The sequence below is a fragment of the Vulpes vulpes genome, unplaced genomic scaffold, assembly GCF_048418805.1.
Source record: "Vulpes vulpes isolate BD-2025 unplaced genomic scaffold, VulVul3 Bu000000727, whole genome shotgun sequence".
NCBI lineage: Eukaryota > Metazoa > Chordata > Mammalia > Carnivora > Canidae > Vulpes > Vulpes vulpes.
The window spans coordinates 132,009-158,250 of NW_027325706.1; the positions used below are offsets into that span (position 1 = coordinate 132,009).

The window sequence follows — 26,242 nt, forward strand, 5'->3', positions numbered from 1 at the left end:
AGATCACATAGTTAGTAAATAGATATTATGGCCACAAAATCGTAAAAATGAATAAATAAATAAATAAATAAATAAATAAATAAATAAATAAATTTAATTAAATCTCCCTCAAAAGCTAGCTATCCATGAATAGTTTTGAGAAGGAAAGAGACATAATCAGATTTTTTGTATATTTTTATTGGAATTCGATTTATTAACATATAGTATAATACCCAGTGCTCATCCTGTCAAGTGCCCCCCTCAGTGCCCATCACCCATTCACCCCATCACCCCGCCCACCTCCCCTTCCACTACCCCTTGTTCATTTCCCAGAGTTAGGAGTCTCTCACGGTTTGTCTCTCTCTCTAATTTTTCCCACTCATTTTCCCTCCTTTCCTCTATAATCCCTTTCACTATTTCTTATATTCCCCGTATGCATGAAACCATATGATGATTGTCCTTCTCCGATTGACTTACTTCACTCAGCATACTACCCTCCAGTTCCATCCACGTCAAAGCAAATGGTGGGTATTCATTCTTTCTGATGACTGAGTAATATATTCCACTGTATACATAGACCACATCTTCTTTATCCATCATCTGTCGATGGACACCAAGGCTCCTTCCCCAGTTAGGCTATTGTGGACATTGCTGATCTAAACATCAGGGTGCAGGTGTCCTGCGTTTCACTGCATCTGTATCTTTGGGGTAAATCCCCAGCAGTGCTATTGCTGGGTCATAGGGCAGGTCTATTTTTAACTCTTTGAGGAACCTCCACACAGTTTTCCAGAGTGGCTGCACCAGTTCACATTCTCACCAACAGTGCAGGAGGGTTCCCCTTTCTCCACATCCTCTCCAATATTTGTGGTTTCCTGTCTTGTCAATGTTCCCCATTCTCAGTGGTGTGAGGTGGCATCTCATTGTGATTTTGATTTGTATTTCCCTGACGGCAAGTGATGTGGAGCATTTCCTCATGTGCTTGTTCGCCATGTGTATGTCTTCTTTGGCGAAATTTCTGTTCATGTCTTTTGCCCATTTCATGATTGGATTGCAAATGACATATCAGATAAAGAGCTAGTATCCAAGATATATAAAGAACTGGTTAAACTCAACAGCAAAGAAACATAATCAGATTTTTTTTTATTAATGAACCAGTATCTATTGAATGCATAGAAAAGGAAAAGAGTAGAGGTGGTTTCAAGAGTCGATTTTGTTGCTTTAACCAAAATGACAATATTGTAGTGGAGAGAAGTGGATGCTTTAAAGGATGTGTAAGCACATGGATTAGAAATTCCAGGGAAAGAGGGAGGAAATTACAATGGTAGTTTTTCCCCTATTTCTAGCTTGCACAAGTGGATAAATGTTAATAACAGCACTGAGACATGAAATCTTAAAGGACAACCAGCTTTTAGGTGAAAAAAATAATGAATTTTAGGTATATTGAGTTTGAGTGAAAAATGAGATACTTAGAAAGCAATTGACTTCAGTAGCCCACAGGAAGATTGACTGGAGGTACACATTTGGGACTCATTAGTTGTGCAAACTATACATGAAGCCATGAGCACGGATGTGATTTAAATCTGTGAAGAGAATGGAGAGAATATCTACAGAGTGACAAAAAGGAAATAGCTAGGAGGAAGTCTTAAAAACATCATATCTAAAGTCAGAGGACGAAGGAAGACACCTTTCTGAAAGAAACTGAAAGAGGTCACCCAGGGAGATAAGAGAAAGCAGAATTGCAGAATTATGTGTCCATGACAACAAGGAAAGAGGATTTCAAAGAGGAAGAGATGTTTGAGATTTTCAAATGCTACTTAGAGGTCAAGTAAGATACACTGAAAAATGTTCATTGTGTTTAGTGACATGGATCCTGAGGGTTCTTACAGACATTCTTTTCATGGGGTGATAGAGTAGAAGTCAGAATTGGAGTGTATGGTGTGAGGATGAGTACAGAGAAAAAAGAAGGATTGGAAGCAGACAATTTATTTCGAGAAGCTGAGCAGGGAGGGCCAGAGGGAAAAAGATGGACTTCGCTGGGCCTGTCCTAAAGAAGAACTCATCCAATTTGTTTTTAATCTATACAATTAAAAAAATAAAATTTAATAGAGCATTTAAAATTGGATGATTTCACATAAAAATCCAGCTGTCCTTGAAATGTCCACTAATCTGACTACACAGATTTATATTACTGCCTCTCATCTGCCAAAAGAGAAACAGTTTGGAGAATTTAAATAACTTGCCCAATATCCCAGCTAGGAGGGGTTGAGGCTCGGCTGAAACCATGTCTGAGGATTTCAAGTCCTGTGTCCTTTGTATAATTCCACCCCTGATTCCCATGAAGCTTTCAAGATCACAAAGTGTGCATTCCAGGGCAATTCTGGAGTGATCAGAGGCACCCATTTCAGACTTTTCTTTATTTGACCCTGACCTGGAACCAATCTGCACTCTTACATGTGCAGGGTGAAATCAGAGCCCTACTGTCTGGGGTTCTCTGCCCTGGCTTCTGCAATTTCTGGGACTGAAAGAAAGTTCCTGTTTGATATGGTCAAAAGAAAGCCGTGGAGATCCCTGGAGACATTTCTCTAAGGATCAATGACTGCAGATGTGCGTACACACTGTCAGTCATGACTCACTAAATGATGAGAGTCAGAAAGAGTCAAGAATCCAATAAGAAATAAAGTACTTGGCCAGCTTCACGTTTTATACTCACAATGGCTGCCTTCCAAATGTCTGGTCTCTGGGATGGAAAGATCTTTCCTTAATTCTGGTATGGCCCTCAGTTCAGGGGGAGCTACTGTTCCAGAGATCAATAAAACCCAACGTGAAGACTATACTTTCTGCATTTACTAGGGAAACTCTTAGCTACTCTTTTTTTTTTTTTTTTTTTTTTTTTGTGGGAGGGGTAGCTGTTGTTTTATTCAAAGAACCTACATTTTACTTTAATTCTGTGATTCTTACCTGCTACAGAGAAGACATAATTAATGTAATTGGTTATAAAATTAAATGTTTCCTTTCATAAGCATCAGAACTTATTTGTTTTTTAAGATTTTATTTATTTATTCATGAGAGACACAGAGAGAGAAAGAGAGAGAGAGGCAGAGACACAGGCAAAGGGACAAGCAGGCTCCATGGAGGGAGCCCGATGTGGGACTCGACACCGAGACTCCAGGATCATGCCCTTGGACCAAAGGCAGGCACTAAACTGCTGAGCCATCCAGGGATCCCAGAACTTATTTTTTAAAAACTTTGTTTTTCTATATTGTAAACTCTGGACACAAATGGAAGAATTATTAAATGCCTTTTGTTTTCAGGATTAGTTGGGTGTTTATTTTCCTTCTTCTTTCCCACCATCCCTTCACCTTTCTGCCACAAGCCTGGACAATGCAAGAGAAAAATTACTCAGCCTTCCATTTGCAGACCCTCAGGAAATGTCCTGAAAATGGCAAACATTTATTAAAAAGGCAATCAGTTTGAAATTTTCTGTCATCTTAATGAGAACTTAAATCAATAGTTTAGAATACTAGAAATATATTTAACATAAATAAATAAATAAATAAATAAATAAATAAATCTACAAGATATAGAGAGAAATACATTATTTTATTTTGAAAGCAAGAGAGGATGTATTTTAGTTTTGTATCCTTCTGAGAAGATAGCGAAGCATTATCACCACAAGAAAATGTATCCTCCAAAATGAAAAACTGTATTTCAGAAATTTAAATTAGCACAAATTCATTGCTGATGAACTAATAAACTATAAGCAATTAAGTGTTTTCATTAGATTTATGTATTAGTATCTCAGGCAGTGAAAGTAAAAATGATTTTATTTCACATGACCCACTATTAAATTTTCTCTGAAATACTTCCACATAAATAATTTAGGCTAATGCAATAAGATGTATTTCTTCCATGAACCTAAAGGAATTGTATTTGAACACACTTAAGAAAATAAATGTGAGGTACCTGGGTAGTGCAGTTGGTTAAGTGCTCAATCCTTGGTTTCAGATCAGGTCATGATCTCAGGTTCCTAGGATCAAGGTCTGCATCAGGCTCCATGCTCAGTTGGGAGTCTGCTTGTCTCCCTCTGCCTCTGCTCCTCCTCCTGCATGTGCTCGCTCTCTCTCTCTCCAAAATAAATAAATCAATCTTTAAAAAATTAAAATAAATCTCATCCTTAAAAATTAGCCATCCCAAATTTTTATCTGACACATCAAAGAGTCAAATAACAGTACATACTTCTTGCTTATTTGTGAACTTCTTGAGCATAATGCAAAAACCATGAAGGTTACTATAATAGCCTGGCTTCCTGGAGACCCACTCTGAGGTGGAGGTCAGAGGTTAGCATGCAGAAAGTTTATCAGTGAGTGTCCTAAGAGTCAACACCTGAGAAAGGCAAGAGAAGGAAGGAAGAGTGGACAGAGGGAGGTGATGGTTGCCCTACAGTCTCAACAAAGGCCTCAGTCAGCCTAACACTGAATTCTAAAGCTGAGATGACCCTTCAGAGCTCTCCTGATTGACACAAGGGACCTAGATTTTTAGAGCCCATGTAAATCAATACTGGACATAGACCTCTCGGGGATGAGAATATGACCTTGCACCGTGATGATTCTGTTAGTAATCTTCAACCATCATTCCACAATGAGGCCATAAGAGTCCCATTTTAACAAACTGATCTATAACATTTGGTATTTAAAAAATAGATAAGGAAACCATACATATCAATCATCCAGGCTTTTACGAGACACGAATTATACATGTTCTAGCACTTATACAAGACTCTAAAAAGACCCTGACTTAAATCTCTCGTAGGTCATGTTCAGCTGGTATCTTTAGTGATACAGTCAAACCTCACTTGACAAATTTAGGTGACTGAAGTAACTTACAGAGCTTGCTTGTCAAATCAGAGTCAGAGAAATCAGAGATTTTATCTGGTATCCAATTTTACTAAACGATTATAAGGATGCAACAAGCACAAGGCTCAGTCAAAACAGCCATCTGAGACATCCATGGCAGCTCCCCAGATTCTGGCTCAGAATAAATTAATCCTCTAAGTGAGTTTTATGGGGTACCTCATACAGCTGGAACATTTAAATATGAAACAACTCCAAGGAGTGGTATTGCCTGCATTATCCAGGAATCCATGTCTTTTGGATCCTTGGTTCTATTTTTCCAGGAAATCCTTAGCTAGAGGCATCCTGCTAAAGGCATGTTCAAAGTTAAGGGCTTTTTTTCATAACAAAGAACATTAGCCAAAGGTCAAGTTGACAAGGAGATGAGATTGGGTCACTTACTTTCTTTTCTTTCTGCCAGGAACATTCCCACCATCCATAAAAGGGGGTGAGAGGATCTCTGAGCATCTGCTTTAACTCCTTCTCACAGTCACTTAATGTTAAAATGCACAAATGGGACAAAAAGAGAGTTCATTTACCTCTAGGATATAATTTATAAACCAGAGTGGTACAAGTAAAACAGAGATTCATGGGGTTATGCAAATGTAAATAATGGCATAAATATAAGGGAGAGTACATCACCTTGGGTAAAAATGGTGAGAGGCCATCATCCAAGATGAAATGGGGCACTATGGCAACAAAGAGATGGAAAGAGGGGTTGAGATCTCAAGACAGTAGATGCTCACCACATCCTCAGAAAAGAATTGGAAGGTCAAAGTAGGTCAAGGTTAAGACTAACAGGTTTTTAAATTATACTGTGGGTTGTCTATCCACCGCAGAGCCTACCACTTACTGAGTTTCTGAGAAGAGAAAAAAAATGCTGATGAGTCAAAAAAACAAAAACAAACAAACAAACAAAAAACCTTGAAAAAGTCTCTTGGGCAATTTGGAATGAAAGGTAAAAGGAATAAAAAGAAACAACCTGGAAACCGCATAATTCTGAGGCTATACCTCAAACTTCCTTTAACATGCTTCCAAAATACTACTTCTACTTCCTTTTTCTATCTCTTTCTACTCCTCCATCTACTCCTCACTATGTCTGAAGACCCTATCCACAACCAAGAAATGACCCATAGGCTTTTCAAGAAAATCTTTAAAATAATTATATGAATGTGCATAAAAACATCTGTCAGATCTTAGATCTGTGCACTTTCTCTCACCTATTTCTGAATATTTTTAAAGAGTGTAAGAATCAGTTATGGTCTGCCTTTCATTTTCCCTCTTTTTTTTTTCTTCGATGCAATCACAGACACAGTTCCTAGAAATATTAATAATATTCTCTTAAGGGAATTTTCCAACACAAGGTCAAAGATAGATATTTAAAAGATAAAAAACTGCTTCAGGATAAAATTATACTCCAAGTAAGTTCTGTGAAAATACTTAATGGAAAAGTCAAGTAATTTATTCTCTAAAAGATTTGTTTCCTGCTGTATAATCCATGAAGAAGTTACAAAAAAAGAAAGAAAGAAAGAAGAAAGAAAGAAAGAAAGAAAGAAAGAAAGGAAGGAAGAAAGAGAAAGAAAGAAGAAAGAAAGAAAGAAAAAGGGAAAAAAATGTGAACCAGCAGAAAATTACCAGAGAGGAAAGGTAGCAAATATATTTCAGGAGAAGCAAACTGAACTTAGATCGTTCATACGTCAGATACTTTTCAAACATCAGAAAGCACATGACCTGCTAGGGGGTATCAGCCGAGAAGACCCGCTGATTGGCATTTATTTGGCAAATAACTAAGAACCCAGGGTCGGAGCTTCAGGGGGGCTGACAAAATTGGAAAGCAGATGTGAACTCAGAAAATGGAGCTCACAAAATACTGATGACTGTGGCTCAGGAGCACTATCGCCACAGGCAGCCCGTAACCTAAGCCCATGCCAACCTTGCCACACCCCTCAGCATGACTTCGATTTCGCTTTAAGGATCTCCTTGTATGGAATCCTGCGTTACAGAAGTAGGTGTTAGGGAAGGTTTTGGAGGAGAGAGGGAAGAGGAGGCTTTACTTTGCACACCTACAATAATGTGTGCAAAACCTCTCCAGCAAACATACAATTCCTCTCCAATTTCTCTTTAGCACAACTAGCCGAGGAGCCTTCCCTCCCCTCTCACTCCTCCCTGGTATAAGGCCTAAAATTCAGGCTCAAGATTGTATGTTGCCTTGACAACTATTGAAATCCAGAGCGCATGGACTGGCCTTCCTCTGCTGTGGCAGCCTGGATCCCTGAGCCAAACAGCCCTCCGTGTCAAAGAGACCAGGTGTGGTCTCTGCTCGTCCCTGAATAGCAGGTTGCAGTTCCCTGCCAACCAGCAGAAGAATTCAAATGACCTAATGACACCCTCCCACCAGACCCAAGGGGCACCCATTCTGTAGGTACTCTGAAGCCTGCCTTCCACAGCCCCTGGGCTGTTCTGAATGCAACCCGGAGTAGCCTACATGACGTGCGGTGGCCTCTTCCCTGAGCTGTGAGCCTATGTGACTGATAAACTGCTCTTGTGATTTGTCCAGTAATCCCCATAATCTGGGGGCAGGAATCCCTCCACCACCAATGGGGTAAAGAGGAGGTAAATAAAGCCCTGTGCCTTCACCACATCAGCCTCAAGAATTGGCACTTCCAGTCTCCTTCCTTTCTTTCTTTCTTTCTTTCTTTCTTTCTTTCTTTCTTTCTTTCTTTCTTTCTTCTTTCTTTCTTTCTTTCTTTCTTTCTTTCTTTCTTTCTTCTTTCTTTCAGATTTTATTTATTTATTCATGAGAGACAGAAAGAGAGAGAGGCAGAGACACAGGCCCAGGGAGAAGCAGGCTCCATGCAGGGAGCCTGATGCGAGACTCAATCCCAAGATCCCGGGATCATGACCTGAGCTGAAGGCAGACACTCAAACACTGAGCCACCCAGGTGCTCCTTCTTTGTGGTCTTATCACCTAAATGTGCATACCTCCACACTATAGTTTAGTCTCGGCATCCCCCTCCTCTCATTTTTACATTTTATCCTTTATTTTATTTTTTAAATTCTTAAAAAGATTTTATTTATTTATTTGAGAGAGGGAGAGAGAGAGAGAGAGAGAGATGAGCAGAGTGAGAGGCAAAGGGAGAAGTAGTGCCAGATGCAAGGCTCCATCCCAGGACCCCAGGGTTACCACCCAACCCAAAGGCAGACACTCAACCACTGTGCCACCCAGGTGTCCTTCCAGTCTTTCTTAAGGATGTAAATCTTTAGAAAGAGCTCTGTTCCCTCTAACCTTCAAATGTTCATTGCACCGTGTACCACTTGAAGAACAGGGTAGGCCAGTCGGGAGGCAGACTTCTTGAGCACAAGAGAAAGATCCTCCAGTCACCTGACTCCACCCTGCCTTACACTGCAGTAAAGATGTTAAACGACATTTTGTTGTTATTTTGCTTAAGGACTATAAAACTGAAGTTGGATTTACAATGTGAAATATAACTGCCAAGAGACTAAGCCACTAGTATGCTTTCACTAATGCTTTTTCTTCCTCTGTGCAGATCTAAATGAAAAGTCAAATTATATTTAGGATTCTTCGTGCATTCAGAAAAACGGAGATTATTTGTATGAATCGAATATCCAGTAGAAATAAATATAAACTTCCTAACAGTCTTCGATGTATTTTTTAATGTATTGCCTCACTTAGCCTTCGAAAAAAACAAATGAGCCGTTACACAGAGTTATGATCTCCGTGGCCCAGATGAGAACACTGACGCACAGAGATTGGGTAATTTGCCCAGGGTCACAGGGTGATGAATGATGGAGCAGAATCGGAAACCAAGACAACACTTAGAGGTTATTCTCTGCTTTGCTGTCTCTTCAATCATAGGTGCCAAGAAGCAGGTAAAGCCTGGGAGATCCCATAACACTCATCCTTATTTATTATAAATTCTCTAATTCTGTCTCTCCCAACATATTGTAATTTCTTTGATTCCAATCTCTTTGACTCCCTAATGTCTCACTCAGAATATGTCACGTAGTGTCTACGCATATGCCATAGAACATACAGATGACTAAGTGAACAAATATTTTAAAATGTCCATTCATCTCTACAATCATGCTGCAAACTGTCTGAATTCAGTTTATCAGGCTTGTATATCGGTGTGTTTCCTCAAGACTCTCACTCTATTTTCCTGAGATCTAGGTGTAACCAACGAGATATCAAGATCTCTGGTGTGGGAGGCACGTTAGTGGCTCAATTGGTTAAGCCGCCAACTCTTGACTTCAGCTCAGGTCATGATCTCAGGGTCATGAGATGGAGCCCCAAGACCGGCTCCCTGATTAGCAGAGAGTCTGCTTGAGATTCTTTCTCTCCACCCTTCCCCCCTGCTCATGCTTTCTCTCTCTCAAATAAATTAATGAAAAAAAAAAAAAGGGATCTCTGGTGTGGGATTCAGCCAAAATTATCTTTTGTGGGACATGAGTCGACAGCACACCTTTACATGATCTCCTCACTTCTCTACTCCCTTAATATTTTCAAGGATTTTTTCCTAATAAGTAACATGCCTATGAATCCTCATCTCAGGGTATGCTTTGGGAAACCCGCCCTAAAACACCATCTACAGAGTATGTTCTCTTTTTCAACATTGTAAAGTTAACTACTCTTGACCAGCTTTAAACACACTAACTTGGCCAGGCTTGTCTTGCTCTTCTTGTTTCTGGCACTAGAAATATTGCATGTTTATGTCACCTTTTGCACATGCCTAATTTTATCAGTTATGTGTTAGCTTTATAATCCAACTTGGAATTTTGGTGTTATCTTGATCCTGCTCCCATACTGTCTGCAACGGATGCTCATTTTATCCATGTAAAAGTGTAGAAACTCTTAGCATTTTCCAACTGTTATTACACTTTCTAATATTCCCAATAACTTGTATTTAAGCAAGACCATGATTATCCTCTCCATCTTGAAAATGAGAAATATTTGGCTCAAAGCAGAGGCCACTCGGCCACGTCCTTAGAGATAATGGAGCTGAGCCCCAGAATTCAGGTTTTCAGATTCCTAGACCAGTGCTCATTCACATATTTATCAGTCACTTCTTGAAACTATGTTTCGCCTACTGGAAGTCACTAGGATTGTTCTTACATGTTCTTAAAATCTCTTAACTCTGCCACTCTCTATCATCAAGTACCAAGTAAAACAACATGGAACATCAGAGCAGCCTGAGACATTTAATTCTATGCATATGTGTCAAATCATTACATACGCATACTAAATTTCCCAGCTGTCATTTGTATGCGGGATGAAGTCATGGGTAACTTGCCCAACAATGGTTACATCAGTCTGCAACAAAATCCAAAATATCCCATGGCGTGCATGTGAAGGTGTCTGAAAAGGAAAGAATCTTTCTGATCTGAAAACAGAATTTGGATCTTCAAATAAAAGTCTTGTATTGGATTGCACATCCTCTGCATTAAATCAGGTTACTGTGACCTCACACTTCAGAGTTATTTCATTTCTGGATTTTTCTCAGAAATTGCCAATGGCAGAGAAATGAGAAAAAAAATCCATATATTTTGGTAAAAAATTAAAATACAGTTATCTCGGCCCCTATAATATTATTTGATATGTTTATTCCTCTTTCTCATTCATTCTATGGGTGTTTCTTTACAATCTTAAAGTAAGATAATGTATTTGATAAAATAATCATAAACTACCTTATATTAATTAGAAACCAACCCATGAACATGTAGGAATTTATTGAATCTTCTCACTATTTTAAAACATTTTATGTCAATTTTCCACTGAAGATTTTAATTCAATTGCATTATTCTAAAATGTGATATATATATACATCTACATGTACCTATATATTGGTATTCATATATGCATATATGTAGTATTCAGGGGAAGATGGAGGAATTTTTTTAGAGTCATGATGCCTTTTCCTTCTATACAGAAAGTTCTTCTTTGCAAACAAGAAAGGTTGATCAGAATAAGAACACTATTGTCTTTATGGGGGGGGAAAGTCCGCTTGCATTCCACTCCAAAAGAGAAGTTGAAAAAGCTATTTATTTCTTCTTATTCTAATATCAATCTTTTTAATTCTAGCAATTTTTTAATACATTTAGTTTTCAATGAGACTTTACAAATGACGCCAAATCAATATATTCAATCAAGTCAAAAATCTTTATTGAGTGCCTATCACATGCCATGCACTCTCCTAGCGTCTGAAGTTATATTAGAGAACAAAACAAAACCAGACTCGTGGAACTTTTACTTTGGTGAAAAAGTACAGACTATATAATACCAGATGGTGATAAAAAAAAAAAAAAGATGTCATAAAAAGATTAAATTCAGGTAAGAGGATAGTGTGTGATAGCGGAGATGAGGATAATTTAGGTAGAATGGCCAGAGCAAACCTTGCCTTGTGGAAGCCCAAAGGAATGAGTAAGTCAGTCATGCATACATCTATTCATGACTGGAGTAAAGACTATTCCAGGCAGGAGAGCAAATGAAAAGACTGTAAGGCAGAAATATGCCCAGCATGTTTGAGGAATAGGAAGAAGTCAGTGTGGCAAGAGAAGCTTTAAAAGATGAGTTTTGAGAAGAATAAAGGATGAGGTCATGTAGGAACTAGGAGTTCTCAGTAAGGACATCACTTTTACTCAAGATGAAATAGGAAGTTATTATAAGGTTTAAAGCTGAGGAGTGACACAAGCTGACTCAAGTTTTTTCAAACTTTTCTAACATCTGACTGCTGCGTTGAGACTCTACCTTAGGGGGATAAAAAGAGAAAGCTCATGTGGGAAGCTACTGAAATCATTCTGGGGAGAGAGAATAGTGGTAGGATGCATGAGCTGGGAAATTAGTTGATGCTGAATATACAGTTTGATGGAAAAGCTAACAATGTTCGCTGGTGGACTGAATGGGAGGTATGCAATTAAAAAAGAAATAAAGAGTAACTCACATCATTTTGCCTAAGCAACCAGTAGAATAAAGTTATTTTTTTTCTTTTTTGGGTAAGAAAGACCACAGGAATGGTAGGATAAATGAAGAAATGAACAGTTAGATTAGATACCCAAGGGGGTGAGGACATCTCCTAAGCTATTGGACCAGCGAGTCTGGAGTTGAAAGGAAAATCTGGGCTGGAGATAGGAAAATCTGGGCTGAGTCATCAGTGTATATAGACAGCGTTTAAAGCCATGAAATTGGAGATCACTAAAAGGACAGTGGCGACACAGAGACAACAAGAGGTAACTTTGAACTGCATGGTCTTTATTGATGTGTGTGTTCCCAACCGAAAGTCAACAGTATGACTTTCATGTGGGCTCCAAGACTCTATTCTTGTAGAATTGATACAAAACAAATTAAAACTGGCAGTACCCAGTCATCAAGGTTTCTCACTTTCTTGTGTGAGACTAATGTGCAGGTTGCAAAATACTCTAAGTTCTAGGGATCTCTACTAATAATGATTTGCTCACAAATTACTGATTGATTTTGATGCCAAAGAGTGATAAACGGCGAAAAGAAGAATCATACAGTGCCAAATCACATAACTACCGCCAACAATCTTTCCCTGTTTGATAATTACCCCCAAATATTTTTACATCTTTGCAATTTTCTTCCCCATAACTAATCATTTCCTTTTACTTAAGATGCCTTCTTTGTTTCTAACCATAGTGAACACATACATATACTGACAAACCCTGTGGGTGTGTGTGTGTGTTTAATACATTTCCATTTTAATGTGAAATCCTCCAACATTCTTTTTAGTTTGTTCAAAGCATTGATTTTGTAGAAACAAAACTTTGATGAAACACACAGAACCACAGGAGATTTAACATGCTATGGTGGTACTTTAGGAGAAGTGGCATTTGGTCTAACACAGAGAGAGACAGAGAGAAGGTGGGAGAGAGGAAGAGAGAGATCTTTAATAGAGAGACAGATAATATTAAAGCAATGTTAAACCTATTACATAATACTAAAATTTAACCAATGTACTCAGTTCATTATCTTGTATATTTTAATGTATTACATTATATATAATAAATATATATATATAATAGTTGTATGTGTATATATATATTAAGTTTAGATTGTGATATATTTCAAGTAGGCACTATACACAAAAGCTCTTCTTCCAACAAAACTTTTTTTTTCCTGGCACTGATTTGTCACACCAGCAACATTTCAGCATTCTTAAACACTTGGATAATTAGATGAGAAATAATTTGTTGTTCATATGGTATCCAAATTCTTAGCATCACAATACTAGAAAGAAAACAGAGTATGTTGATAAGAAACAGTGTCAAATCCAATAAACCCTGCTTTATATACTTTGTGCAATGAACATTTATATTCCATTCATCCCCAAGATAGTTGAAATGATCTGCCAACAACAGCTGTTACGAAAAAATGACTGTGTACCACTTGACATCAATATGGCAGATGTGTGTACTCGCTGCAGCTGTCAGGCTACAAAAGGAGCAGCAAAAACCTACCAAACTGTGCCCACAAACAAACAAAAATATTTCACATTATATGCAGATTAGAAAAAAGAAATCCCAAACACAAGGGACAGAAATGAGGTAAGATGGCTGTTTTGCAACATGTGGACTAAACTAATAAATAGTTCATGTGCTCCTCAAGATTGTTTTGGCATCATGAAAAAGAGACATATATCTGCTTCATATGTCTATCCGTTGCTTTTGCGGGATACTAGGTTCCGGGGTTCACAGCACGACAGATCATTTGCTTTTGCAAAGACCATCACCACGGATCCACCATTCACTTGTCCTGAACCTTACACACAAGCACACACCTGTAAGCATACACGCAATAGCACTTTACAGCAAAAGACAGCAAGACACATTTAACCGTATTATTGATAAATCCCCCAGAAAGCTTTCCCTGGAGCACATTGCAGCCAGCAGATCTGACTGTAAATGATAAGTCAACCCCTTAGCAATTACGGTGTCGGTTCTTGCTGTCCATTTAGGATTGCTTGGGTTTACCATTTAGGGTTTTTTTTTTAATCCTTTTATGGGTATCTCTGTTCAAAAGAACAAAATGGAATGCATGCGTGGTTGTTCTAGTGATGGGTTTGGTGATGGATTCCATCAAGGTAAACATTATTCTCTATGGACTCCAAATTCATCTTTCTTGTCTTAATGTGGTTAAGGAAGTGGCCAAAAAATGCAAGGAAAGCAATTGAGACTATTTGGTGACTCCTATTTCACCAGGGAAAGGCAGAAGGCAGTCAGGAAGCACATCATACTTGGGAAGAAGGAACTAAGCGAAAACCCCCGCAAAGCATCTTCCTATAGCAGAAATCAACGCTACACTCTAAGTGACAAAAGCTTTCCAAGCCCAGGACAGTATGATTCCAATAAATGTATACAAATAATAATAAACAAAGATTACTGGTCCGGGAGAAAATACAGAAATTAACATTTTAAGTCTGCACATTAGAGTTGGGAGGTATTTAACGAAAATCCAGTTTTTCCAATAGATTTTAGTCTATACTAATGTAAAAAAGTGAAAAACTTTAGAAGTGTCTCCAGTCATTCCAGACATTTTTCACTGATAAAAAATCAAAAAGGACAACTTCCAAGTTTGTAGAAATTGGCTGGGACTCGGCAACTGGCAATTGGCGGCAGATATTCATTCCCTCCCCCGTACTGAGCCTGGTTTTTGAGCCATAAACCCTTTGAAGTCCATGGGAGTTCTACATGCAGAGGTTGTGTCTGGTGAATCTGGCCTTTGTGTTTTTGCTCCCCACCCCGACACACATTTAATAAATGTTTAGTGCTGAACTAATATATATCCATGTAGCATCTTCTGCTTTTCTTCATAATATATGAAAGTTGTATTTAAATTATATAATCCAGAGAAAATATTAACCTGTATGACTTTCATAAGCAGAAATAATTCAACTAAAATTACAAATACGTACTATGCATTAAGCAAATAGTGCTTAAATATGTACTATAAGTACTACATAGAATGGGAAAGTAAAATTTTAAAATTTTCATTTTAAAATGAGTAAAAAATGTATGTATAAAAACATTTATATATGTGTATATATGTATATATATGAATGATCCAGAAAAGTATTCCAATTAATTTATAAATTAGCTTTCGCTCTCTCTGTCTCACTCCTCCTCCTTCCTTCTCTCTTACCCTCTAACTCAATCTCTCTGCTCCGTGTCTCTGTCTCTCTCTGTCTCTCTCTGTCTCTCTCTCTTTCTGTCACTCTTTCTCCTAGTTAGAAGACTTTAAAAGTTGAATCATTTGGCCTCAAATTTTCCACATTAGTGTCTAGGCTAAAATGGAATTTCTTTTGAAGGCTTAAGCAAAATCCACCTAGTTATTTGTGAGTTATGTGAAAAATAGAAGAAATATGTTTCTCCAGTTATAAAAAAAAATATTAAGATTTTTCTTTTTGCTCATGTAAGTCAATTGGAGCCAGAGGTACAAACTTCAACTTGGAAAGATTTGAATCCTATTAAGGAAAGGAAACATCTGAATTCAGTGAAAATCTTCTAAGTATTTTTATTCTTTATTTATGGAATTTAAAAGAAAGCTGGTTTGAGTAAACCAAGTAAAACATGTCTATCTAAAAAGTCACAGAATCATTTCTTAGGGTAGTCATGGTGCATATCTGCATGCATGAGCTTGTGAACTCTCTCTCTCTCTCTTTCTCTCTCTCACTCTCTGCTTCTCTGTCTCTATCTCTGTCTCTCTCTCTACCTTCTAAAGCTGAGAGAAATTAAGTGAAAAAAAAACATATTGCAAAATTAGAGGTAAAAATATTAAGAACTTCAAGCCAGGAAATGACTAAATGAATTATTCGTGAATAATGGTAGACATAAGTGAGGGTTGTATATATGTGTAAAACATTATTAACAAAACACTAGGATTATGTTGGGATTGCACTTCGAGTTTTTCACTTCTTAATTCATAGGTATCACATGCAATCCTGTGCCCTGCTCTCATTCCAGATTAATCCAGCCCTGCTCCACCCTCTCCCTCAGCCCTGTTTCCATTTCCAGATGCTTTTAGGTGGCCTCTCCGGCCGCTCCAATCCTATGGTTTCAAGAAACCCTGTGTACTACAGTTTATAAGCATCTTCTACTTTATTTCTTTACATGGTTCAAGAAAGACCAGTTTTCCCAGATTTTTTACATGGAAACCCCATCTTCTCTCACTGTCTTCTCTCTGAGACATAAGTGAAAGGGTCAACACTTAGTCTCCATTTCCTCTTTCTAGCTCAAGGCACTGGCTTTGACTCCTCACCATCCTCCTCCATCCTTTGCATTCTTTGGACTGTAGATCACTCCTTTATATTAGTAACATGTTTGCAATGAGACTGAAAGTCTCTTACAGACTTTCCCCATCCCTTCCCCCCTCTATTTCCCTCACATCAGAACTGCATCATCATTTCTATGGATGACCGTCTCCATGTCCTGGTTTTCCAGCTCCCATACTTTAGTAAAATGTTGGCCTCGGCCTTTTGATTCCCATGACACTACCACAGACCAAGCTCTCTTCATTTGCAACCTATAGTATTGCCATGGCCCCCAAACTAACTTCTGGGCTCGGGATTCCTCTGCCTTTCTTCAATTCATTCACCATCTTGATTTCTAGATGCAACTTTAACTATCTACAAGCACTTTAATGCATGGTTTCTCAGGGCATGACTTCCAAATAACCACATAATCAGATTTCACCACTCGAGCTTAGTCTGTAAACTGCGAAGTTTATCTGACTTACTGCTATGGAAGGTAAAAATCAAGGAGCACCTGGGTGGCTCAGTGGTTGAGTGTCTGCCTTTGGCTCAGGTCATGATCCCGGGGTCCTGGGATCAAGTGCCGCAGCAGACTCCCCACAGGGAGCCTGCTTCTCCCTCTGCCTGTGTCTCTGCCTCTGTGTCTCTCATGAGTAAATGGATAAAATCTTTAAAAAAGAAAAAATAAAGGTAAAAATCAGACACTTTTCTCCCCCCACTCTTCTTTATTATTCATGTTATTATTTTTTCTTACTTTTTAACTTCATATACAGTACTTATATACAGGAGCTTTACAGAGTATTTCTTAAACAGTTATTCCAGAAGAAGAGAGATGTGAAATTATTACTTCTGGAGAGTGGAACAGCTTATAAGGCTTTTGCTCTTTATTCTGTACCTCCCAGTCTAGTTACATGTCCTTGAATTGCTTGCGAAATAAAAATAAATAAAACGGATGTTCGATCATGACATTCACTTTCAATGACTGTTGATTTTCTCAAAAAGATTAGCCTTTCTATAACTCATCCTGTTGAAATTCAAGTGTACCTCTCCCGTGTAACCCCCAGACCTCAGGACCTAATCTGTTTTTCTGCTTTACAATGTTATTCCCTACTTGTCTTAACAGTTTGTCCCCAAACTGTGCAACTTGCCCAGAACTATGCCCTCACACTGAGGGCGGGCTTTATTCACCAACAGGCCACACACATCCAGCATGTCATGATGCTGTGCCCCCTATACAATTCTTGATTATTCATCATAGCAAATCTGTCCAGAGGAAGATCAGGTGTGTCGCATCCTCTAGCTAAGGCACAGTGAACAAAAGCCCTCCATACGGCCAGAATTGTTTCTTGCACCCTAGCCTTGTCCCTGCCAACCATACCCTCTTCCAAAGAATTCCCTCCTACCAGCAGCAGCAGCCACATAGGTAAAGCACAGACTTACACAGGGACAAACTCACACAGATAAGGACTTGATGTTCAATTTCTCTGTTCCCTCCAGCTCTTCTTGGCAAGATTGTAAGTAGCTGCAAGACAAGAATTTTTTTTTCTTCATGAAGAAATGATTTAAGCTGAAGGAGTCAAGAAGAATTTTGACAACTAACAATATGATGGACTCAAAAACCTGCAACATACCTCATTTTAGCACCACTCCCTACTTTCGTAAGTAAATGTATACATTTGTTTTTTTTTCCCCCTAATTCAGCAGAGTTCTCATTTGAGGGAATATCTTTTCTTGCATGCTTTATTCTCATGTTTAAATAAAAAGAATGTTTTCTTTCACCGTGTGTGTTTTTCAAAAGTGAACTTTCCATTTCATGTTATGGATGACAGTGGCCAGCCCAAGTTCCACGATTCCCTAGCAAGGGTCTGGTCCCCAAATCAGATGAGATGTACTCATCACTCAGTCTAGGCAGCCATCCGCCAGGTGGAAAGTCCTCAGGCTGCATGAGAGAAACAGCCAGAGAAAGAACCTCACAGCCAAGGAAAGAGAATATAATATTTTGAAATATTTCAAAAATGTCTTATGGAGAAAGGACAGTCTCTAAATTTGGACAGAAGAAAAAAGATGAAGAAAGCCACATTTTCCATTTTAGCAGCCTAAAATATGTGTCCCTAAGGGTGTTCTCCATCAAATAAGAATATCAAATTATTCCAGGAAAGTTTGTCAAATCTGCAACTTCAACACAGAATTTCTTTACAAGCACAATATTCTTTTTTGTAGCTGTCAGTCATTTGATAATCCTGATGCACCTTCTGTTCTCATCAAAGAGTCTGAAATAGCCATGAATCCTGTCTTTGATGATTGTGGTAGAACCAGAAAGGAAAACAAAACATCACCTAGTTCTGCTTTCCTCTGCTTTCTGTACTCCATCCACATCAAATCTTTTATTCCTTTCAGTTCACCCTACCTCTTCTATCTCTGAGCCAATGAACTTGCTGGTCCCTCTTCCTGGAACAAGCAACCATCCTCACTTATCTAAAGCCAACTTACCAAGTACATCTTATGTATTATCCGTTCACTCTGCAAATATTTAGGGCAGGCCGACTAAATACCCAGCACTATTGGAGACACAGGTATTACATCAGTGAGCTCCTGGGCTCCACATTCCAGGAAGGGGACAGAGGCAATAAATAAACAAATAATATGAAGCATCTCAGATGGCAATCAGTGCTACACCGGCAGCAATAAATCAGGATGAGAAGAAATGGGGTTCTGAAATAGTGGTGGTGGCTCATGGAGTGTGGCCAAAGTATAGCTCTTCAATGACATTTAAGAAAACATCTGAAGAAGATGAAGAATGAATCCGATGTGTATCTGGGGCAAGACTATTCCAGACAGAATGATCAGAAAGATTCTGAGGGGCACCTGTGTGGCTCTGTTGGTTAAGCAGCTGACTTGATTTTGGCTCAGGTCATGATCTCAGGGTTGTGAGAGCAAGTCCCAGGTCAACTCTGTGCTCAGTGGGGAGTCTGCTTAAGACTCTTTCTCTCTCTGTCCTTCTGCCCACCTCTCAAATAAATAAGTAAATCTAAGAAAGAAAAAGAGAAGGAAAGAAAGAAAGAAGAAAGAAAAAGAAAGAAAGAAAGAAAGAAAGAAAGAAAGAAAGAAAGAAAAAGAAAGAAAGAAAGAAAAAGAAAAAGAAAGAAGGAAAGAAAGAAAGAGAAGAAAGAAAGAAAGAAAGAAAGAAGAAAGAAAGAAAGAAAGAAGAAAGAAAGAGAAGAAAGAAAGAAAGAAGAAAGAAAGAAAGAAAGAAAGAAGAAGAAGAAGAAGAAGAAAGAAAGAAAGAAAGAAAGAAAGAAAGAAAGAAAGAAAGAAAGAAAGAAAGAAATACACACACGATGTTGGGTATGTTTGAGGAGTAGCACAGACACCAGAATGGCTGGAGCAAGGGGTCAAGGAGATAGGAGTCATCAGAGGATTTTGAGCTAAGCAATGGCATAAACTGAGTCCACATTGGAGTTGTGGAGCTGTGTTGGGAACAGGTAGTGGGTGGAAGGGGACAAACAAGGACAGTCAGGAGACTTGCAATGATCCATGCAAGAGATGATGGACACCTGCAGCAGGTGGTGATAGTGCTGGTAGTGAGACATCGCAAGATTCGGGATATTTTGAAAGTACAGCCTGACAAGATTGACTGAGGAACCGGATGTGAGCCTCATGTTAAATGTGACGTCCTCAAGGAAACCTGATGTCAGGCCAGGTTAGGACGTCCTGCTATGCACTTTTAGGCAACTTGATATCTGTCCTTGTGAACACAGTGCGCCCTCTCAGTGTTTATCTTTATACTGGTTGTTGTTTTTTCCCTGTAATCCCAGCTGCTTTCATGTACTAGATGCCAAATAAATACCCTATGAAATTATTCAGGGAATGAAAAATTATAGCATTTGTACATTCCTTTACCACCACTTTTAATGATTTCTTGAAACTTGGTGACCAAGAAACTCCCATTCGCCCATCAAAACCCAATTCACATATCACCTGAATCCTTCCACTTCTCCTTTCCCAAAACAGAATTAATCACTTCCTCCTCTCTGGTTTTGTATCTTATAAGATCGCACTTATTGCCATGGATCACAATTTACTTTGGCAGTGTGGTGAAAAAAATTTTTCAGTAGATATGCTCTTAGCAAACTAGGCTGTCTAATGGACAAGGATTTCTATTTCTGCAATGTAATAAACTCTCCTAATGTACTCTGGCTTCCAGAGTAAGTGCTATGCACACAAATGCTAGTGTAAGTGACTGTTAAAGACGACAGCAAACAATATATTGAGCATTTATGACGTCACACTCTATGATCATTATCTGCCTAAATGATCACATGTGCTTTTCACAAAACACTATGAATTAAAACAATCATTACTTCATCTTACAAATGGGAAAACTGAGTCTGAGGTGCTTGGCTGATCTCCATAGGCAATAACTATTATAGCCAGACTTCAAGATTGTTACCGAACAACCTCTGTGCTCTGCTGTCTCTACAAGGAAAAGGCTTGAGTTCCATGTCCACCCCAGACACAGTAGATTAAAATTAAGGTAAATCAAGTGTTCAAAAAAAAAAAAAATCAAGTGTTCAATAGGAATAGGAACTCGGACCCCAAAGCTGAAGCCAAAACTGGCCATGTTGATATATCTCCCAGAAATTTCCAGAAATATGAGAGGCAATCAATTTCCCTTGAGTTATGTAGTGAAAGCACTGACTCTACCAAATTTCAGTTCCAAAAGATACACTATTCCTCAAGAGGCACTCGTGCTACATTTATTTCTTATGCTTACCTCTTTTAGAGCCTCCAGTTTCCCTGAAGGAAGGGCTCCCCCTATCCATTTTGATGATCTGCTACTCAGCAAGGTCTTATTTAGCTTAGTAGGAAAGATTCATTTGAATCTTCCTTCTTTTGTGGGGGGAGTCAACTCAAAGCTAAAGCACCTGAATGACTGGACCACAATCATGCAGGTCATTTTGTTTTTCCGTAATAAAACTTTACTCTTACACAAATCTACACCTTTTAAACAATAAAGAGGAAGGCCCACTGATGCCTAGGAAGAGGGCATGCAGGTCATTTTTATCAGGTCCCTTGATTCCTGGTCTAGTGCCTGATATCAATCACCACGTTGAGAATCATAAAACAGAGTCATGAACAAGAGAATTCAGACACAGGAAAGAAGAAAGTGAGGGAGCATTTGTTTTCTTAAAACTTACAACAAACTCGAGATGCAGGTTCGGTTACATTTCCCATTTAGCAGAGAAGCACCTTCTTACGGATACTGCAACGTATATAGCTCCTGGGTGGACATTATCTTCATTTAGTAATACTTTTTAATATGATTTCTGCTCCATCCGTAAATTCTCCCATTCAAGTCCGGTGGCATTGGGACAGTATGGTCATTTGTATTCCACTGAATGTCTATTTCCTAGAGTGTGACAGAAATAATCTTCAATATAAATGACTCGATAACTCATTATCAGATACTTTGCCAGCACCCTACCTGAGGCTGACACCTTAAAAAAGCAGAACGGAAACATTTTATAGCCAAGAATGAAATCGAGAACCAGTAAAGTATGTACATATTATTAAAAAATAATAATAATAAAGTAAAGCAATAAGCAGATAAACTGCAATGGATTTTCAAACATGATTTTTTTAAAATGCAGAGCTTCGAGGGATGCTTGGGTGGCTCAGTGGTTGAGTGTCTGCCTTCAGCTCCCCACGGGGAGCCTCCTTCTCCCTCTGCCTGTGTCCCTGCCTCACTGTGTGTCTCTCATGAATAAATAAATAAAAATCTTTATAAATAAATAAATAAATAAATAAATAAATAAATAGCTTCAAGTTCTGGCAAATTCTTGTAATAGAATGTATCTTACAATTTATGGACACTTTCTTTCAACATCTACTCCTGCCACAAGCGCAAAGCTCTCTTGATATCTTTCTTATGCCCCTTCCCTTCCCACATGTCCACACATATTTGGTAAAATTCCTTCACATGTGTTTTTTAATTAATAAACTTGCAGTTATATTTTCCTTAACACCAAGTCTTTGCCTGAAACAGGCTAGACATTCCCTACAAATGGTTATAAGTTGAATTAAATTTAAGCATTAAATTAGTTCAATGCACTAACACTTCCATGAGGACTTCTTGTTTTATATGTCTGGTCTGGAGGTACAGCATTGAATAATGAATTTCTTTATGTCCTCAGCTAACCTCTGAGATTGCTTTTTGGCTGCAACCCCGGCTGTTAATCTCAATCATATATTCTTTAGTTGGATATAGCACTTTTGTGTCTTCTGGTAGACTATTTAGGGAACAATCCTGAACATCTATCATCTTAAACTCTGTTTCTATGTTGTCTGGGGCTTCCTAATTATGTAGATCAGCCTGTGCTATACTTGCCACCAATTTATCCCTGAGAGAAAAAAAGCTCTAAAGCACTTCTGAGAAATGACTATGGGCATAGTCACTGGTGTCCTTTTTGGGCTAGTGCCTCATAGGTTCGCCCTGCTACCCCAGAAGAAAGCCAGAGCTATACCATTCAAGAACATGTCTGAACAAGTGACTGAACCATGGCTCTTTTAGGCCAGCTGCACTCTAAATGACTCCTTCCTCATCTCAAAGAGGTGGAAATTCTAGAAGAGGTGGGGGGAAATAGGTGATGGGGATGAAGGAGAGCACTTGTGATGAGCACCGAGTAAGTGTATGTGAGTGTACATAAGCAAGTGAATCTAAGCTTACGGAACTGTTGAATCACTATAATGTACACCTGAAACTAATAGTACACTGTATTTTAACTAACTGGAATTTAAATAAAAACTTTAAAAAAAAGACGTGGTAATTCCAACCAAACTTGATAACTTTATTCGCCAAACACACCGGTAGCTCTTAAACCTTAAGAGCAATCAGAATCACATGGGGAAACCCTATTAAATACAGATTCCTGGCACCAACCACTAGAGGCATCAAATCAAATGGTTCAAAATGATGACAAGAAATCTAAATTTTTAACAAGTACCCCATATTTTATTGAGACAGGTGGTCTTTGGGTTATAATGTGGTGAAAACTACTGGCCTTCCATCTGTGTTGCATGCCATCATGTTTCTATTATCTCAAGTTTATTATTTCTGTGAATTAAGGAGATGAACAGAGACTCCACCAGCAGAGACTCAGTAAAGCTTTTGGTCTCCACTCGCTAGAAAAGAACACTGTGGAGAATTCATTTCTGAGGGTACCTTTCTCTGCTGTGAGCCACATCAGCATATATACTGGCAATAACTTGTTTACTGGTATTTACTTTCTAAATTCTATAGCTATTGTGATTTTATGATATCTAATCATGCCCATAATTAAGTCATATCCCAGCAGGTAAATTTTTTCAAGAGCACTAATTTGCATAGTAAAGTCCAACGTAATCACAATATAGGATAAGCCACAAATACAGAAGAGAAATAATATTTGGTAGGAAAAAAATATGACTAAAATCATAAGACATTGAGGAAAAATGATATAACAATTTGGCTTTTCCCTTAGATGTTAACCTGATCTCAGTCTTACTCTGTTTCACTAAAAGTAAGTGGCTTCTCAAAAGCTTATTTTCTGCTTTCATATTATATCCAAGTTACTAGGTCAAGAGATACACAGTGAGTTAGAGAGGAAGGGCCCCAATACTGAGACACACACAACGGCAAATCTTCCAAGAACCTCCAGAATTTACCGAGTCTGCAGGATAGCTTTTGTGATCTTTTTGTGTGAAATCCAGTACTGTGTCAGCCTCCTAGGGTCTCAAGTGCGCCTTTCTTAAAAGACCTCAAGATTTATTCACCCTAGCTTTGAATGAGTGAAAATGTGTTTTGTTGAAACTTCCCAAGAAATAACTGCATTTACTATGGAATCTTGTATTGTTTATGGGCCTGATGAAAGCATTTGGCATTTAATGATTCCCAGACTATTTCAACTTAAAAAAAAAAAAAAAAGGAGAAAGAGAAAGAAAAAGAAAGAAAGAAAGAAAGAAAGAAAGAAAGAAAGAAAGAGAAAAGAAGAAGAAAGGAAGAAAGAAAGAAAAGGAGAAAAGGAAGAAAAAGAAAACAGAAGAAAAGAAAAGGATGGTGGAAGCCAAATGTTTTCAATGCTAAAAGCAAAATATGTGGTTTCTGAACACCTTACAAATGAATTAATGCAATGATTTGCCTCAGATGTTGTGAAAAATTTTAATGACGGTTGACTTGTTCAAATGAGGAAAATGAAACATGAGAAGAAGTGACTGAGAACAAGCTATCCAGGTGGCCCTCTGAAATTCAAGTCTGTTGCTATTAGCTCTGGTTTAATTATCTTCCACTCCCTCACAGTTTTCCCACAAATGCTAATACTCCCTTTGAAATCTCAGCCCCTGCTTCAATCTGCCCATTTATCGACACCCTAAGAAGTGATGTACTGTGCTTATTGTCCAGCCAATTAGAGGCACCACACGTAGTGTAGAGTAACAAAAACTAGATATTGAATGGCTACACATACTTTTTGGAATTTCTTATAATTAAAGAAAAAAAATTACCTTTCTGGTTTTCACCAGCTTATATACGGGGAAAGAAACCAATGTGAGTTTGGCTTCAGAATATTGATAAGATAAAGGTAACAACTTACATGAGAGAAACACCTAAATCTCATTACTGAAATTAAGTTATCTCAGAACTGTGGAGACACAAGACCTTCCACCGAAGGACTTTCTCATCTAAATATGTCTTCAGATGTAAGAAATCTGTCAGTATTGATTGCAATACCAAAGGTTTCGTTTTATTGAGTGGGAAAGCCAACAGAATTTATGCACTTGCTTTGCCAAAATTGCTTAAGTTTCGAGGAAGTTAAAACAACAAAAAAAATTCTGGAGCACAGCGTCACAGTGGACATTCTTTTCATTCCTGATTTTACTATTTTCAAGTCAGAGAAATATTGAACTCTAAATGCACAAGCTATGAAGGCTCATTTATGGCTTGAAAGTATCTAAAATGCAGTGATAGCAAAACATAAAATTTCCCTGGAGCTCTTTCTAGCAACATGTTGGTTATAGCAAAGTTAGATTTTCACACCTCTCACCCCTCGTTGCTGCATGTCTTCTCTTCCTCCTGGCACCCCAAATCCAAGGAGTGTCTCCATATCCTAGCCTAATGTCTTCAGGGTTCCCAATGCAATGGCCTCTCCAGAAACGCCCTCCCTGACAATAATGTATGCTCCAATTAACCTCTCCCTCCAACTCTTCCAGTCTTTCCAATCATGGAAACTCTTTGGATCTGAGCCAGCATTTAGCTAACTTTTGGGGATTAAATACCTATAGTAGTAAGAACTCTTTTCTTTTCAAATAGTGAATTCCCTGATCAACTAGTTTAAGCAAAAAGATAATTTATTGGCTGCTTTCACTTAGAAAACTAAGTGGTTATAAACTAGTCTTTAGACACAACTGGATGTAGGATTTCAAATGACGTCATTAGGAATCTCACACCTATTTTTCATATGTATCATTTATTTTTAGGTGGGTTTTGTCCATGAAGAGCAAAAATGGATCCGGAAAGCTATAACTGTATATACTTCATACCTACAATCACAGGAAGATAAGGACCCTTTTTCTTAAAGCATGCATATCTTTCCCCTCAAAGGGGGCCTTGATTGAGTCGGCTTGGATTATCTCACCAGACTAAACAGTCCCCAGGTTCAGTAGAATGGGCCTATGATGAATCGGTAAAGACCAAGTCCCCACTCTGTGGCATGGAAGAGGTGTCCCGATTGATAGCCCACCCTCCGAGTGAGCGAGGTTCACAAAAGGAAAAGAAAGGCCATTCTTTTTCATGCCACTGAGGATTGAATTCATCGCTAGAGGTGTTTTTATTCTTAAAAGATTCTTAATACTAAAACTATTTTCTAATTGGTGGGATTGCTGGTAGGGTGATCAGGATGTTGGAAGCATTATTTTACTAAAGAAGCCTTCCAGGGTCCCCTTGAGGATGTCCTATCTTAATTTGCTTTTTATTTCGCGATCAGGATGACCTAATTCCCCAGGTGTACTGGTCCTTGAAAATATATGGGCATTTATCCCTTTCTAAAAGACATTTGAGGA

The 26,242-nt window shown here is 38.4% G+C and overlaps 1 long non-coding RNA gene across 2 annotated transcripts; it reads right to left on the reverse strand.

The window, feature by feature from the left end:
* Positions 1-224: 224 nt before the first annotated feature.
* LOC140596686 (uncharacterized) lies at positions 225-21,556 on the reverse strand. Of its 2 annotated transcripts, none has more exons than XR_011998589.1 (3): positions 21,349-21,556; positions 3,943-5,557; positions 225-3,412 (listed from the first exon to the last, which is right to left on the reverse strand). It is a non-coding gene; the product is annotated as an uncharacterized lncRNA (long non-coding RNA). The 2 variants fall into 2 exon arrangements; XR_011998590.1 differs by having other exon boundaries at positions 227-3,412; positions 3,943-4,104.
* Between the last annotated feature and the right edge of the window lie 4,686 nt (positions 21,557-26,242).